Here is a 16,699-nt window from a genome sequence, read left to right on the forward strand (position 1 = left end):
AACTGGGTTTATTGTTCGTTGTGACTATATAAAATGTAACCAGGTTGTGGCTGATTCTTATTAATTCAAGTCTGCCATACACACCTTCTTGGGTTCAGTGGTATCAGTCGCTCTCATTAGTGATCTGAGCGAGTAACTTTTTATAGGGATTGACTCGTGCTGCCCTATATCTACTAATACTGTAATGAGACCCAGGAGAATAACAATGGAACCCCCATAGATAGTCTTTTGCATGTATATTTCTTTACTCTCCGATGGTGGACCAAGTTAACAAAAGATAGGTCAAATTTGGTTTGATTTGTAAACTGTTTTACTTCATGCACATTCTAGCTAATTGCATGGAAATTGCAACATTGAAAAAGGCTGTTTGGCCCAACCAGTCCATGTTGGTGTTTATCCTCGACTTGAGCAGTAATCCCATGTGCCCACTCATTCCCTTCATTCTTCAAAATAGCAGGTATGATCAACATCAATTAGTTAAGAACATAAGAAATAAGATACGGCCCCTTGAGCCTGCTCCGCCATTCAATAAGATCATGGTTGATCATCGACCTCAACTCCACTTTCCCGCCCGATCCCCATATCCCTCGATTACCCTAGAGTCAAAAATCTATATCTCAGCATTCACAGCCCTCTGGGGCAGAGAATTCCAAAGATTCACAGCCCTCTGGGGCAGAGAATTCCAAAGATTCACAGCCCTCTGGGGCAGAGAATTCCAAAGATTCACAACCCTCTGAGTGAAGAAATTCCTCCTCATCTCAGTCTTAAAAACCCGACCCCTTATCCTGAGACTCTGCCCCCTAGTTCTAGACTCTCCAGCCAGGGGAAACAACCTCTCAGCATCTACCCTGTCAATCATAAGAACATAATAAGAACATAAGAAATAGGAGCAGGAGTAGGCCAATCGGCCCCTCGAGCCTGCTCCGCCATTCAATAAGATCATGGCTGATCTGATCCTAACCGCCAATCCACTATCACAGAACCATCTCCTGCATCTAACAGAATTAGACACACGAAATAGGAGCAGGATCAGGCTACACGGCCCCTGGGCCCGCTCCGCTACCCACAGGGCCATGACCGATCCGAACCTAGACTCATGTCCAAATTCCTGCCCGCTCCCCGTAACCCTTAATTCCCTTTACTTCTAGGAAACTGTCTATTTCTGTTTTAAATTTATGTAATGATGTAGCTTCTACAGTTTTTTGGGGCAGCATATTCCATGGACCTACCACCCTCTGAGTGAAGTAGTTCCTCCTCATCTCAGTTTTGAAAGAGCAGCCCCTTATTCTAAGACTATGCCCCCTAGTTCTAGTTTCACCTCTCATTCAATCAGTATAACTTATATATGTGTAATCATACAAAATAAAGAATATGTGGCTCTATTCCACTTTGGTGAAACAGAATTACTCCTCTGCTTCCTGTCATTCAGCTTGAGGCAAGATCATTCCCCTTGCAGTCTCCTGTCCTTTTTAACCTTCTCTTTGCATTCTGCTACCTAACTGACTTTTTGATGTCCGTGATTTAAAAAAAAAACATACTCCAGTGTCATCTTTTAGTCCAAATTGGTTATTTGCCCTCCACCCAAGCAGAGTCCATCCTGACAAACTGTATCACAGTATGGTATTCATGGTGTGGAGATGCCGGAGTTGGACTGGGGTGGACAAATGTAAGAAGTCACACAACACCAGGTTATAGTCCAACAGCTTTATTTGAAATCACAAGCTTTCGGAGCGCTGCTCCTTCTTCAGGTGAAGTGGAGAAATGCATAAAGATACAGCTTATATAGTCAGAGAATCATGTCAGATGTTTACAGGTAACCTTTCCAACTGCCATTTATCACACCTCGGCAGAGAGATAATCACAGCAGTCAAAGGTGTGAATGGTGTCCAAACAGGTCAGTCAGGGAAACATTACATCAAAGAACAATGAGGTGGGGTCACAAGGGGTCAAATATTGCAGATGCTGGGGTCTGTATGAAAAACAAAAAAACAGACAAAAAACATTTTTTTTGGCTGGAAATCACAGCAGGTCCGGCCGCATCTGTGTAGAGAGAACAAGCCAATGTCGACTCGAGTCTGGATGACCCTGCGTCAGGTGGGGTTACATGTAGCGTGACATGAACCCAAGATCTCTGTTGAGGCCGTCCTCATGGGTGCGGAACTTGGCTATCAGTTTCTGCTCGACGATTTTGCGTTGTCGTGTGTCTCGAAGGCCGCCTTGGAGAATGCTTACCCGAAGATCGGAGGCTGAATGTCCTTGACTGCTGAAGTGTTCCCCGACTGGGAGGGAACACTCCTGCCTGGTGATTGTTGCGCGGTGTCCGTTCATCCGTTGTCGCAGTGTCTGCATGGTCTCGCTGATGTACCATGCTCCGGGGCATCCTTTCCTGCAACGTATGAGGTAGACAGCGTTGGCCGAGTCACATGAGTATGTACCATGTACCTGGTGGGTGGTCTCACGTGTGATGATGGTATCTGTGTTGATGATCTGGCATGTCTTGCAGAGGTTGCTGTGGCAGGGTTGTGTGGTGTCGTGGTCGCTGTTCTCCTGAAAGCTGGGTAATTTGCTGCGAACGATGGTCTGTTTGAGGTTAGGCGGCTGTTTGAAAGCGAGTAGTGGAGGCGTGGGGATGGCCTTAGCGAGGTGTTCGTCGTCATCGATGACATGTTGAAGGCTGCGAAGAACATGGCGTAGTTTCTCCGCTCCGGGGAAGTACTGGACGACGAAGGGTACTCTGTTGGTTGTGTCCCGTGTTTGTCTTCTGAGGAGGTCTATGCGATTTTTCGCTGTGGCCCGTCGAAACTGTCGATCGACGAGTCGAGCGTCATATCCCGTTCTTACAAGGGCGTCTTTCAGTGCCTGTAGGTGTCCATCGCGTTCCTCCTCGTCTGAGCAGATCCTGTGTATTCGCAGGGCTTGTCCATAGGGGATGGCTTCTTTAACGTGGTTAGGGTGGAAGCTGGAGAAGTGAAGCATCGTGAGGTTGTCCGTGGGCTTGCGGTAGAGTGAAGTGCTGAGGTGTCCGTCTTTGATGGAGATTCGTGTGTCCAGGAATGAGACCGATTCTGAGGAGTAGTCCATGGTGAGTTTGATGGTGGGATGGAAATTGTTGATGTTATCGTGTAGTCTTTTCAGTGATTCTTCGCCGTGGGTCCATAGGAAGAAAATGTCGTCGATGTATCTGGTGTATAGCGTTGGTTGGAGATCCTGTGCAGCGAAGAAGTCTTGCTCGAACTTGTGCATGAAGATGTTTGCGTATTGGGGTGCGAATTTGGTCCCCATGGCTGTTCCGTGTGTTTGGGTAAAGAACTGGTTGTCGAAGGTGAAGACATTGTGGTCAAGGATGAAGCGGATGAGTTGTAGGATGGCGTCTGGAGATTGGCTGTTGTTGGTGTTGAGTACTGAGGCTGTCGCAGCGATGCCGTCATCGTGGGGGATACTGGTGTAGAGTGCCGAGACGTCCATCGTGGCGAGGAGTGTTCCTGGTTCAACTGGTCCGTGGGTGCTGAGCTTCTGTAAGGAGTCTGTAGTGTCGCGACAGAAGCTGGGGGTTCCCTGTACGCTGGGTTTCAGGATGCCCTCGACATATCCAGAGAGGTTCTCACACAGGGTTCCGTTGCCTGATGCGATAGGACGTCCAGGTGTGTTGGCTTTGTGTATCTTTGGGAGGCAGTAGAAGTCTCCCACGCGGGGAGTACGTGGGATGAGAGCATGTAGGATGCTTTGAAGGTCTGGATCGAAGGTTTTGATCAGTCTGTTGAGTTGGCGGGTGTGTTCTTTGGTCGGATCTGCGGGTAACTGTCTGTAGTGACATGATTCTCTGACTATATAAGCTGTATCTTTATGCATTTCTCCACTTCACCTGAAGAAGGAGCAGCGCTCCGAAAGCTTGTGATTTCAAATAAAGCTGTTGGACTATAACCTGGTGTTGTGTGACTTCTTACAGTATGGTATGGCAGCTGTAGCTACTATGACCGGAAAGCCCTGCAGCGGGTAGTCAAAACTGCCCAACGCATTACCGGCACCCGGCTACCGACCATAGAGCACATATACCAGAAACGCTGTTTACGGAGGTCACGGACCATCATCAAAGACCCTACCCACCCCAGCCACAGTCTGTTCGCCCTCCTGCCATCTGGGAGACGCTACAGATGCATTCGCACCTGTACGACCAGATTTAGGAACAGCTTCTTTCCCAGGGCTGTCATCCTACTGAACATTTCTGTGGAGAAATGTTCAAAATATCCAGAAGCATAACACTGAAATATTGGGTCTCAAACAAATTATTAACCTATTAGCAGAACATTACTTCTCTAAGTGTTATAAAATCTCACACATCACAATCAATAGCTTTGCTTGAATGTGCATAAGTTACACTTATACCCAATTTCCTCATCCCTTTCTTCAAGGGCAAGAAGAACCACAACTTAGCCTTTCCTCAGCCCAGGATCATTGAGTTGCACGTATGTACTTTTCCAGTAGACGTCAATGGATTGTTCTATGTACACAACTGTTTGGAGTTTGTTTAGAAGAAGTTGAAAACCCTATTATCTGGTTCTTACATGGGTCTTCATAGTAGACATTAGGTAAGGACTGGATGTGGCGTGACAATGATGCCCTGAATCCCCCTTTCCTCAATCAAATAACCACTCTGAGGTACCAGTGGGCTGCCTGCACCCTGAGAATTATATCCCTGCTTCAGTTACCTCCAGGAGAGCAGGGGGAAAAGAGAAAAACATTGTGGAAGATGCAAAAGATGACTAATGTTCCTTTTAAATAACAATTATTTTGGAGTAATTTAAATTTGTGATTTTAATTTTAATTAAGGTGAAAGACCGTATTTTTAAATTTAATTTTTCCAATTTAAAGAAGCTTATGTGACACCCTGGGGCTGCTGATGTGGAATCTGTCCCATATGGCTTGTGGGCTATAGCATCGCCAGCAAAGAAGGATCAATCATGTGGGAACACAAATCTTGTGCATGTGTAGCTACTTAAAATTCAAAAACCTCAACTTTAATTTTTGTCTGTGGACATCCATGATGGCTGGGAAAGCCCTTTGGCACACTTTCAGTGTAAAAGTTGCAGCAGTGGCTTGTACAAGTATCTGTAAGGTCAGCTTATCTATGACCAGAAAAATGACCCTATCCTGTGGGAGCAGCAAGCATTCACTTCTTGAGGCAAATCTAGTCGTAGCTGTGGTGACCCATTCATGTTTCAGTGCTCCTTCCAGCTGTACTGGAGAGATGTAAAAGGGACCATTAAAGGAATAGTGTTGCATTAATCACAGGGCAGGAATTATAAACCTTTCCTGTGCCTTATATCCTACTGATTCCTGTTTGTCAGTATCCCCTTTTGTGAGCTGTATGTTGTGAAGACGCCATTCCAGATTTTATGGAAAGCAGTTATCTCAGCTTGACTCTATTTTGAATGGGAGCACACCAGCCCTCCAGCAGAGATAGGAAATGTTTCAGTAGAAAAAGACAAAGTTCCCATGCTCCCTGTGGTGTTTCTAGCTAGAAGGTTTTACCAATATATTTGTTGCTATTGCAGCACTTGGTAAACATTTGCTTTTTGCCACTTAAGGACTCAATTGACAGAAAAGACCACATGGAGATGCCTGATTAATCTGATGATCTTATGCAATTAAAGGATTTGCTCTCTCCTCTACTGCTGTCCTAGTACTGCAGTGATGGTTTTTTTTTACACATACGGGACGCAGGCATCACTAGGAAAACAACCAGAAACTTATTCAAATTATTATTTTGAAAAATTAACTATTAGAAATTTAGAAATACTAGCAGACCTTCCATGGCACTGTTCATGGTGAATCAGAGGATATGTTAAAGTGTGACCTCTCAAGTGTGATGGTTAAAATGTGACAGGAAGTAAGTTTGAAGCTTACAGGAAAATTATGTTCCATGCAAGTCTTTTAATATAGGTTGATAGGTGTTTATTTGGCAATAAATTACCTCCTTTGAATGATATGCAGTTGCATGTCTCAGTTTGCACTGCCCTCCATTTATAAAGTCCTCTCGGCATTCTGCATAAATACACATTTATTGTTGTTGCTGAGAATTGATAGTTTAGCTATCAATTTTTGAGCTTGAGGTTTGTGGAAAATAGTGGATTGTTTCTGTTATCAATGGGCAGCTGCGATTATTACTACAACTTGCCTTTTATATAGCACCTTTAACATAGAAAAATGTCCCAAGGTGCCTCACAGAAGCATAATCAGACAAAAATCAACACCGAGTCAAATAAAGAGATATCAAAAGGAGTGAATATAAGCTTGGTCAAAGAGGTGGGTTTTAAAAAGAGTTTTAAAGGAGGTGGAGAAGCTGAGAGGTTGAAGGAGGGAGAAGATTACCGAGGTAGGGATGGGTTTGAGCATGAGGATGAGAATTTTAAATTTGAAACCTTTGGGGGACCGAGAGCCAATGTAGGCCAGCAAGCACAGAAGTGATGGGTGAGTGGGACTTGGTGTGGGATAGGAAACGGGCAGCAGAGTTTTGAATGACCTGAAGTTTATGAAGGGTGGAGGCTGGCCAGGATGAACAATGGAATAGTCAAGTCTGAAGGTTATTCGTACGGGGATAAGGGTTTCAGCAGTAGATAAAGGCAAGGGCAGAGACGGGCGATGTTAGAGGTGGAAGTAGGTGTTTTTTGTAATGCAGAGGAGTTGGGGTCGGAAGCTCAGTTTGAGGTCAAATAGGATGGCGCGGTATCAAGCTTCTGAATCACATGCATTGTAAGGCTCCAGTTTCCATTGTTATTTGTGCCTGGTATTGGTGGCGTGCTCATCATATTATAAGATCACAAGATAAATATGAATGAGGTAGGCCATTCAATTCATTGTAGTTCATCCATCTAGAAAGACCCGACAGTCCTTCCAATATGTTTACTAAATGATTCCAGTGTAGGAACTGGGGTTCCTAGCCGAAGAATTGAGATCGACTCAGAAAATCAAAAACAATAAAATTTAATGAACAAACGAAGCTGTACAGGAAACTGTAAGATACAATGCAAATAGGTCTGGTCTGCTTGAAAGCTTCTCTGGAAACTGCTAGAAGGTTCTGAGCTCAACTGCTAGCAGGTTCCAAGCTCAACTGCTAGCAGGTTCTGAGCTCTACTGCTAGAAGGTTCCGAGCTCTGACGTCATCACGTCATTCCCGCCGTTGAGAGATCACGTGACGGACGGCATGACGTCATCACGTGGAGTACAGGAAAGAAGCCCTAGTACAGTTAACACATACATTAAAGGTGCAGCCCCCAGCTGTACTACATTGCTGTAAAAGGAATTATATACAATTGTCCGTAATCCTCTGGTGGTTCCACCACATGAGCCCCCCCAGAATTGCTTTTAACAGAGAAGGTAAGGCGAGAAGGGGGTCTGACGAGTCTGTCCGACCGACTGCGATACCCCAGCAGCTGGAACGGAGCGCTAGAAGACGAACTGGCTGTTGGCTGTGGTTGGGATGACGCCGCAGGCGGAGGAGAAGAGGAGGCCGGCTGTGGTCAACCCGGTGAGGCGGCCACTGGCGACTCGGCGGATGACTGTGGCTGTACTGGACCGGCAGTCGACGGTGGACGACCACGACGAGGCGGCTGAGCGGCGACGACTGGTTCGCTCGGATCCAGATGCGCCGGTTTCAACCGGTCGATGGAGATGTGGTCAGGCTTACCGCCGACGTCGACTGTGAAGGACTTGTCACCTGACGAGATGACGCGGAACGGACCTGTGTAAGGCGGTTTGAGCGGGTTTTAGCGGGTTTTTGCGAGCATCCTGCCGAATGAACACGTATTCTGCGCTCTTAAGATCCACCGGGACATGGGAGCGCTGCAGGTCATGATGCGACGTAGGCACTGGGATAAAATTCCTAGCCGCTTCCTGGTGGCTGACGAGCTGCTGAGCTGGGGACCAGGGTTCCGTGCGAGGAGGAAGAAAATCGCCAGGCACTCTGAGTGGTTGGCCGTAAACCAGCTCTGCTGAAGAAGAATGCAAGTCGTCCTTAGGCGCCGTGCGAAGACCGAGCAGCACCCAAGGGAGCCTGTCCACGCAACTAGGCCCACGGAGACTAGCACGCAGTGCGGCTTTAAGGGACCTGTGGAATCTTTCACACAGACCGTTCGCCTGTGGATGGTAGGCGGTGGTACGATGAAGCTTGGTACCCAAACCTTGAGCTACGGCGTTCCAAAGCTCAGAGGTAAATTGAGGCCCCCGGTTGGAGGAGATGTCAGCCGGTACCCCGAACCGAGCTACCCACGATGAGATGAAGGCTCTGGAGACGTCTGCCACTGTGGTGGCAACCAAAGGAATTGCCTCTGGCCACCTGGTGGTGCGGTCTACCACGGTGAGGAGGTGAGTGTACCCGCGAGAGGAAGGGAGAGGACCAACCAGGGTGTGACAACCCGTGGATAGTGTCAAAAATTCTCCTGCGCCATTCGACTGGAACGATTGGACGTGGGACGCCCATCGAGATGTCACACAGGAGTGTGGTCCCTGCGGCCTGGAAACTGACATCAGCCACTTGTAAGCTGGAAGGTGCGGTCCGGTATGCCTGCACTTCAGGGTCTGCCTTCTGTTCTTTTGCCAAACCAACATAGTCGACTCCCAGGTGTACTGCGTGGAGCTGAGCGCGGGAGAGACAATCCGCCACCAGGTTGTCTTTGCCCGAGACATGTTGTATGTCGTTTGAAAATTCAGATATGTACGTAAGATGACGTCGTTGCCGTGTCGACCATGGTTCCGCTGTCTTGGCCATAGCAAAAGTAAGTGGCTTGTGGTCTACAAAAGCCGTGAATGGGCGTCCTTCCAGTAGGAAGCGAAAATGGCAGATGGCCAGAAACAATGCCAACAACTCCCTATTAAAAGTACTATACTTGCGTTCGTTCTTCCGCAATTGGCGGCTGAAGAAAGCCAGTGGTTGCCATGTGCCATCGACCCACTGCTCCTGTACTGCCCCGATGGCATAATCAGATGCGTCGGTGGTAAGGGCAATGGTTGCGCCCGGAAGGGGATGTGCCAACATGGTCACAGCAGCCAAAGCGTTCTTAGTGTCGAGGAAAGCCTGGTCCATCTGGGGTGTCCAATCGATCAGGTCTTTGCCCGATTTATCTCTGAGGGCCTCGTACAAAGGTTGCATCAACAATGCCGCCTTGGGGACGAACCGATGATAAAAATTGACCATTCCCAGAAATTCCTTGAGGGCCCTGACGGTCTGAGGAAGAGGGAACGAGGTGACTGCTTCCACCTTCGTGGCCAGCGGGATGGCACCTTCTGAGGTGATTCTGTGTCCCAGAAAATCAATGCTGTGCAACCCAAACTGGCACTTGGCCGGGTTGATAATAAGGCCATGTTGGCTGAGACGAGAAAAAAAGGGCACGCAAGTGCATGATGTGTTCTTTCGTGCTGTTACTGGCAACAAGGATGTCATCTAGGTAGATGAAGATGAACGGCAGATCGCGCAACACGGAATCCATGAGACGTTGGAAAGCTTGTGCTGCATTCTTCAGCCCAAACAGCATACGAAGGAACTCAAAGAGCCCGAAAGGTGTGATGACGGCAGTTTTGGGGACGTCCTGAGGATGCACGGGCACTTGCCGATAGCCTCGGACGAGGTCTACTTTGGAAAAGATGGAATTCCCTGCCAGATGGGCCGAAAAATCCTGAATGTGAGGAATTGGGTACCGATCCGGTGTGGTAGCCTCATTCAGGTGTCTGTAGTCGCCGCATGGTCACCATCCACTGCCTGGCTTAGGAACAATGTGTAATGGCGAGGACCAAGGACTATTCGAACATCGAATAACCCAGGCGTTCCATTGTATGGAACTCCGCCTTGGCGGCCGCGAGTTTACTAGGTTCCAATCTTCGAGCTCTCGCATAAACGGGGGATCCTGTCGTGGTAATGTGGTGCGCCACACTGTGCCTCGCGACTGAAGAAGAAAATGTGGGCCTGGTGAGCTCAGAGAACTCGCTGAGAAGACGAGAGAACTCATTTGGAGATGGGACTGCACAGGCAACTGACCAAGACATCGCGGTGCTTCGGTGGCAGGGGACCGAGTGAAAAGTGGAGGCACTGATTAGCCGGCAGTGTCGGACGTCGACGAGAAACCCGTTTGCGCAGAAGAAATCTGCCCCCAGGATGGCCTGTGAGACTTTCGCCGTGATGAACTCCCAAACAAAACGTTGGCCGCCAAAACTCAACTGGACCCTACGCTTTCCGAACGTGCGAATGACCGCAGCATTGGCTGCCTCGAGGAGGGGACCTTGTCCGCCGGATTGAAGATCTAGCTTCGACGCTGGTAGGATACTGCACTGGGAGCCAGTATCACAGAGAAAACGTCGCCCTGACAGGGAGTCTGTAATGTATAGGAGTTTCCCTGCGGACCCGACGGCCATCGCAACTCCGGCGCGTCCCTTAGGCCTTATTGATCTTCTCAGAAACCGCTGGTTTGAGGTAGGTTTTTTTTTTGGTGAGAAACTGCAGGGCAGACGGCAATTTCTGGCCTTCGCGCCGAAACGAGCGTGGTATGCACACCAGCCTGCAGGAGGAGGAGTCGGATTCGCTCTTGTGGGGGATGGGCGCCTCGTGGCTGCACAACATGGCTGTGTGCAGGAGCATATTTTATCCGCCTCTGCGGCGAGTTCAGCATAGTTTTGGCGCCTCGTGGCTGCACAAGATTGTTGTGAGATGGTGAATATTTTATCCACTTCCACGGCGAGTTCAGCACAATCCGTGATCGCGGAATTGGCCAAGGCTGTCTGTACTGGCTCTGGTAGTTGACAGAGAAACAGCTCGCGGAACAGAAAACATTGCGATTCCGAGCCCAAAAGCGTGAGCATTTGGCTCATGAGCTCTGAGGGTTTTGAGTCCCCGAGGCCGGGCATGGAGATAAGTCTGTGAGCGCGTTCCGACTTGGACAGACCGAAAATCTGCAGTAAACGTGCTTTTAAAGCTTCGTACTTGCCATCGTTCGGTGGACTCTCGAGGAGGCTGATGACCCGTGAGGCCGTGGTGCTGTCGAGGGCGGAGACCACATCATAATAACTGGTCGAATCTGCTGCTACTCCCCGGATTGCAAATTGGGCTTCCGCCTGGAAAAACCACGCGGCCGGTTGTTGCTCCCAAAATTGCGGCAGTTTGAGGGTGATGGCATTCGTGTCCATGATGTAACTTCAACGAAAATTGTTCGAAGAAATCGGGGTCACCAATGTAGGAACTGGGGTTCCTAGCCGAAGAATTGAGATCGACTCAGAAAATCAAAAACAATAAAATTTAATGAACAAACTAAGCTGTACAGGAAACTGTAAGATACAATGCAAATAGGTCTGGTCTGCTTGAAAGCCCCTCTGGAACTGCTAGAAGGTTCCGTGCTCAACTGCTAGCAGGTTCCGAGCTCTACTACTAGAAGGTTCCGAGCTCTGACGTCATGCCTGCCGTTGAGAGAGCACGTGACGGACGGCATGACGTCATCACGCGGAGTGCAGGAACGAAGCCCTAGTACAGTTAACAGATACATTGAAGGTTCAGCCCCCAGCTGTACTACATTGCTATAAAAGGAATTATATACAATTGTCTGTAATCCTCTGGTGGTTCCGCCATACCAGGGTGTTTACCCCCATTATTATACCAAGAAATCCATTCAATGTGTTGATGATTTTTTTGTGTGCAGAAGAACTTCCTGACATCCCCCTCAAATATGTCTTTTACTAGTTTGAACTCATGTCCTACTCTTGTAATTTAATTTGAAGTAATTTTTGAGATACCTTTTCCATAGTTTACTGTCTTGCACACCGCTGTACGATCACCTCTCAGCTGCCTCCTTTACAGGCTGTGAAGCCCAGGTTTCTTTTATATGTCTTCATACCTCAGATCTCTGACAATCAGGATCGGCCTCATGGCTCTTCTCCAAATGGTCTCCAGTACTTGAGTGTATCCCTCGTGTCTCAGTAACCAGAACTGGATATAGTACTGAATATGTTCTCTGACTAGAGGGCTATTCAGGTTTAGCATGACTCCCTATGAATTGTACACTACTGCTTGGCTATATAGTTCAACATTCTATTTGCTGTATATATAATTTCAACACTTCTACAGAATGTTTTCAATAGTTACACTAAAATGCTTTATATTGCTAGTGTCTACTCAAGATTAAAGGGCCAATCATATGAAATTACAATCTTGACAGGATTGTGGGAAAATGTGGGAGTGTTTGACGTAGGGAAAAAACCCAAGATTTGAAATCTTGAAATGTTTCCGTTTAGTTTAGACAAAAACTCAGGAACAGTTATTGAGGTAAAGACTTTTTCAGAACTACAAGAACAACAATTAGAATTAAAACAAATTCTGAAAATCAAACAAAATCAGAAAATGTTGGATACACTAGAAAATCAGCACCAGAGAACAGTCAAGCTTACATTTCTGGTGTGGACTCTTCTTCAGAACTGAGAACCATTCAATTGTTTTACTTAAACAAGATATACTAGTTATTTTGGAGCTGAATTTATCTGAAGGTAAAATGTCTTTTGGGAAATTAAAATAGACTTAGACACCTACTTTGAGCCAAATAGCTGTGGTTGTCTGATTAAAACTCCTGTTTCTGATGGCTTCTCTGTTTTGTTTTTATTATTTTCTCCCTTTTATGCCCCTCCCCACCTGAAGGCTTTGAATTCCACACCGGAGTGTGGTTCCACAGCTGGCAATCACTCTTTGTTTGATTGTAGAGGACATTGTAGCTTAGCCCGATCCTTTCTTCAGCCAGCAGCCATGTACATGTACTTCCAGCAGTAACACAGTGATCAGGAACCTTGGCTGATTTTTTTTTTAATTCTCCCTTTCCTAACCAAGGCTGTCATAGTACATTGTAGCAAACCTGCCACAACCCTCGGCGAGATCAACCAACTTAGCATAAACAGGGGATTGAGCATGCAACCTTACTGTTCTGCATGGCTCAAAGATGGTGACTTTACCTCTTGAGCCATCAGATTATTTTCCGACCTATATTTCTTTTGCATTTGTTTGTACAAAATATTTGATTAAACCGAAGAGTAGTCTAAAAGCATTCTAAATATAACTGAATAATTGTGATCAGACAAGGTTTGTACTCTAATCTGATGACAGCTGTAACTGTTGATGATTTGGCTATTTTGTCTACATTACCAAAGCTGAAGAGAAATAAAGAGCTATTTATGTTATCATTCAGTGCCTTTTATAATAAAAAGCCACATTCATATTCAAAAATATTACATGAAAGATTGTTGCTTGCCAGAATATACAGTAACATGGATATTTATCATGATGATTGCATTTAATTTTTAGCATAACAAGACCAGCATTGTCTTTGAAGGCAGCAGTGATGATTATATTTTCATTTCTTGTAGATGAATTATAGTTTAGGTCTATCATTTTCAATCAGAAATGGTAGCTGAAAGCATTTATTAAGGCCTATTTTGGCAATCCATCAATACCTGGATTACTGCCATGCACTAATGCAAGCTCCCTGCTGTGAGAATATAGTTGGGATTTGATTCTCCAAATGTGTAGCATTTTCTCAGCAATGGCTAAGTGCCATATTTACCCACAATTTGTACTATAATGCAAGCAAAACAAAAAGTGCATTGTACTTAAAGCAGGGATAGTCTGTGGGTAATTGAGTAAATCATTCAAAAACTCTATTTCCACATCAAACATATATTAAAAGTAATGCATGTATTATCACTTATAGTGGAATGGAATATCAGTTTATCTGGGCATTTTTTTCCAGCTTAACTTGAATTGAAATTGCAAGAAGTGTCAATAAATGAATCATGATTGGACTGTTCCTGGAACCATTCTTCAGCATGCTGCTTAAATGGTGTATATTACTTTTTCTGGTGTTTGAGCTCTTAATCAAAATCTGTGGTCAATAATCTGCAGTTTTCATATTTACTGTTTATGGTAACTATTCTACATCAGAAATTATTCAGCTAACTGATCAACAAAACTGACAAACAACTATATGAGAACATTGTTTTTTAAATTAAGATTTAGAGTAGCTGTCACTGAGCAAGCACTGGTGGTCACTGTCCTGATTATAATGGATATTAGTAATCCTGGACAAATCAGATGAACACGGATTAGTTTCTGAGACAATGGGCCAGATTTTTATAATGGATATTAGTAATCCTGGACAAATCAGATGAATACGGATTAGTTTCTGAGCCAATGGGCCGGATTTTGCTATAGAAAGAATGGTGAGGCTAACAGCTCTTACTGTTATTACAGGAAACTTTTTTTTATCTGGCACGCACAGGACCGACGTGGTGCTGGTTCATCAAAAATTCCGGATAACCGAACGCTGTAGTAAAAGATACGGAGCTGAGAGCTCCATATAAAGCAACAAACCCTGTTGGCTTCAGAACAATGACCACAAGTTGCAAGTGTCTCTGTAGCTTAGCAACAGCTGCAGCCACACCCTTGCACAGCAACAAATGGAGGAAGGCAAGTAATAAAAATTACCTGAACCTACTCCTGAATTTTGCCGGTTAACCAAGATTTCCAGTTATTTAGGTGCTGGTAAATCGAAAGTTTCCTGTAAAGTGTAAATCGGACTGCAACTTCTGGCGACTGCACATGTGCAGTTAAATGCAGAAATCAAGAAGTTGCTGTCCGAGTTGCCCTGCTCCTCCAGAAGCTGTGCGATACCAGTATCTCGCCGAGAGACTTGGCATTCAAATACATGCAATGGCGTGAAGTTGCCGTACTTGCATGACAGAAACCCATTAAACTCACTAGAAAAAGTTAGGACTTATCCATGCCAGTGTAAGTACTCTTTTTAACGACGTGGTAAGTCTTAATTTTTAAAAAATTCGTTCCTGGGATGTGGGCATCACTGATGAGGCCAGCATTTATTGCCCATCCCTAATTGCCCTTGAGAAGGTGGCGGTGAGCCGCCTTCTTGAACCGCTGCAGTCCGTGAGGTGAAGGTACTCCCATAGTGCTGTTAGGGTGGGAGATTTTGACCCAAGGACAGTGAAGGAATGGCCGATGTACTTCCAAGTCAGGATGATGTGTGACTTGGAGGGGAACTTAGAGGTGATGGTGTTCCCATGTGCCTGCTGCCCTTGTCCTTCTAGGTGGTAGAGGTCGTGGGTTTGGGAGGTGCTGTCAAAAAGCCTTGGCAAGTTGCTGCAGTGCAACTTGTAGATGGTACACATTGCAGCCACAGTGCCAAACAACCTCTCTGGCACTGAAAATGAACTTTTACAAGTGTGGAGTCTCATTCCTTAAGATTTTAATTGATTTTTGAAATTTATAAAAAATAAAATAATTTAAGTAAAAATGCTTTTAAATTTTTCTTTGTCTCTTTTATATCTCTCTCCTTATCCCATTTTTTCTTTCCCTCTTTATTTCACTTTCTGTACATGATTTGACTATTCTAACTGACACTTCCTGGTTCATACTCTGGGCTGCTCATTAATGATTCTTCAATCTGTTTGGTTAAGGAGATGCAGAGTTGTGTGTCCTAGTCACACAGGTCCCAGATCCCCTGTAGAGGGCACTGCACTGTTCTGGCTCTCTAATTTACAGTATGTTCTAATGCAAAATCCCATGGAAAGTCAGTGGACAAGTGCAAGTGTAATGAATTTCCAACACCGTTCACCGCTGAGAACAAAATCCGGCCCTCTGTTCAGCTGCTCTGTACTGCTCCTCCCATCCCAATCCTTGCCTAACACATACCCTGACCCCATATCTGTAGCATATCCCCCAGTCCATAGCAGATTAATTTACTTAATGAAATCCACCACCTGCTTCTTTAACCTCCTTTGACCAAACTCCTGATCATACTCTTACCGTTGCTTGCCCCAATGTTCACCAACATTATTGACAACTCCCTTTGCAGAGGTATTCTTATCCTCCCATTCAAAGGTGCCATTATCAACCCCTTCTGCTCCCTCTGTCTCTACATCTTGAGCATCTTCCTTTCTAAAGTCCTTGAACACATTATCATCACTCACCTCTGTGCTAACCTCTCCATTCCTAAATCTCTTCATTCTGGATTCCCCTATCCACAGCATTGAGGTTATCCTGGTCAAAGTCATCAAGGACATTTCCTTTCTGACTGCAGCTGTGATGCAATTCCACTTTGGCCTCTCTGCAGTGTTCAATAGATCATTCCATCCTCCTCCATTGCTTCTCCTTCATTATTCATCTCCATGGCACTGCCTTCCCTTGATTCCACTCCTATCTGTTCCAAGGTACCCAGCACATCTCTAAAAGGGATCTCTTCCTGCCCTTGCACACCCATCCTCTTTATCGTCATTTATATGTGAACCCTCAGTGATATTATCCTAGCCATGGGGTCAACTTCCACATCTGTGCTGATGAGACCCATATCCGCCTCTCTGGAAATTCCTACCACCACCCTTGACTCCACAATCACCACTGTGCTTTAAGATTGGATTGACATCGAAGCCTATGTTGGACAAGCAGTCAGTGTTTCTAAATAAACACCAGCAAGACTGGAACCATCCTGTTCTGCTCTTGCCAAGAACTCTGTACCTCCAACTCCATCCCCTCCTCCAGCAAACTCAATGGGCCAGAATTTACAGTAGCTGTCAACCGAACAGCACCCATCATTCGTTGGACTTGCCCTTGCCCATTTAATTTCTATGACCTTTTGCACTGGAAGTTGTAGATCCAAACAGGGCAAGCAAC

At 45.8% G+C, this 16,699-nt stretch overlaps 1 protein-coding gene across 1 annotated transcript in view; it reads left to right on the forward strand.

The window, feature by feature from the left end:
- shtn1 (shootin 1) overlaps positions 1-16,699 on the forward strand; it is a 132,831-nt gene that overhangs the window by 105,797 nt on the left and 10,335 nt on the right. The gene's annotated exons all lie outside the window — the stretch shown is intronic.

This window comes from Somniosus microcephalus, chromosome 8 (genome assembly GCF_052327205.1).
Source record: "Somniosus microcephalus isolate GS21.2 chromosome 8, FLI_Smic_1.0, whole genome shotgun sequence".
Classification (NCBI taxonomy): Eukaryota; Metazoa; Chordata; class Chondrichthyes; order Squaliformes; family Somniosidae; genus Somniosus; species Somniosus microcephalus.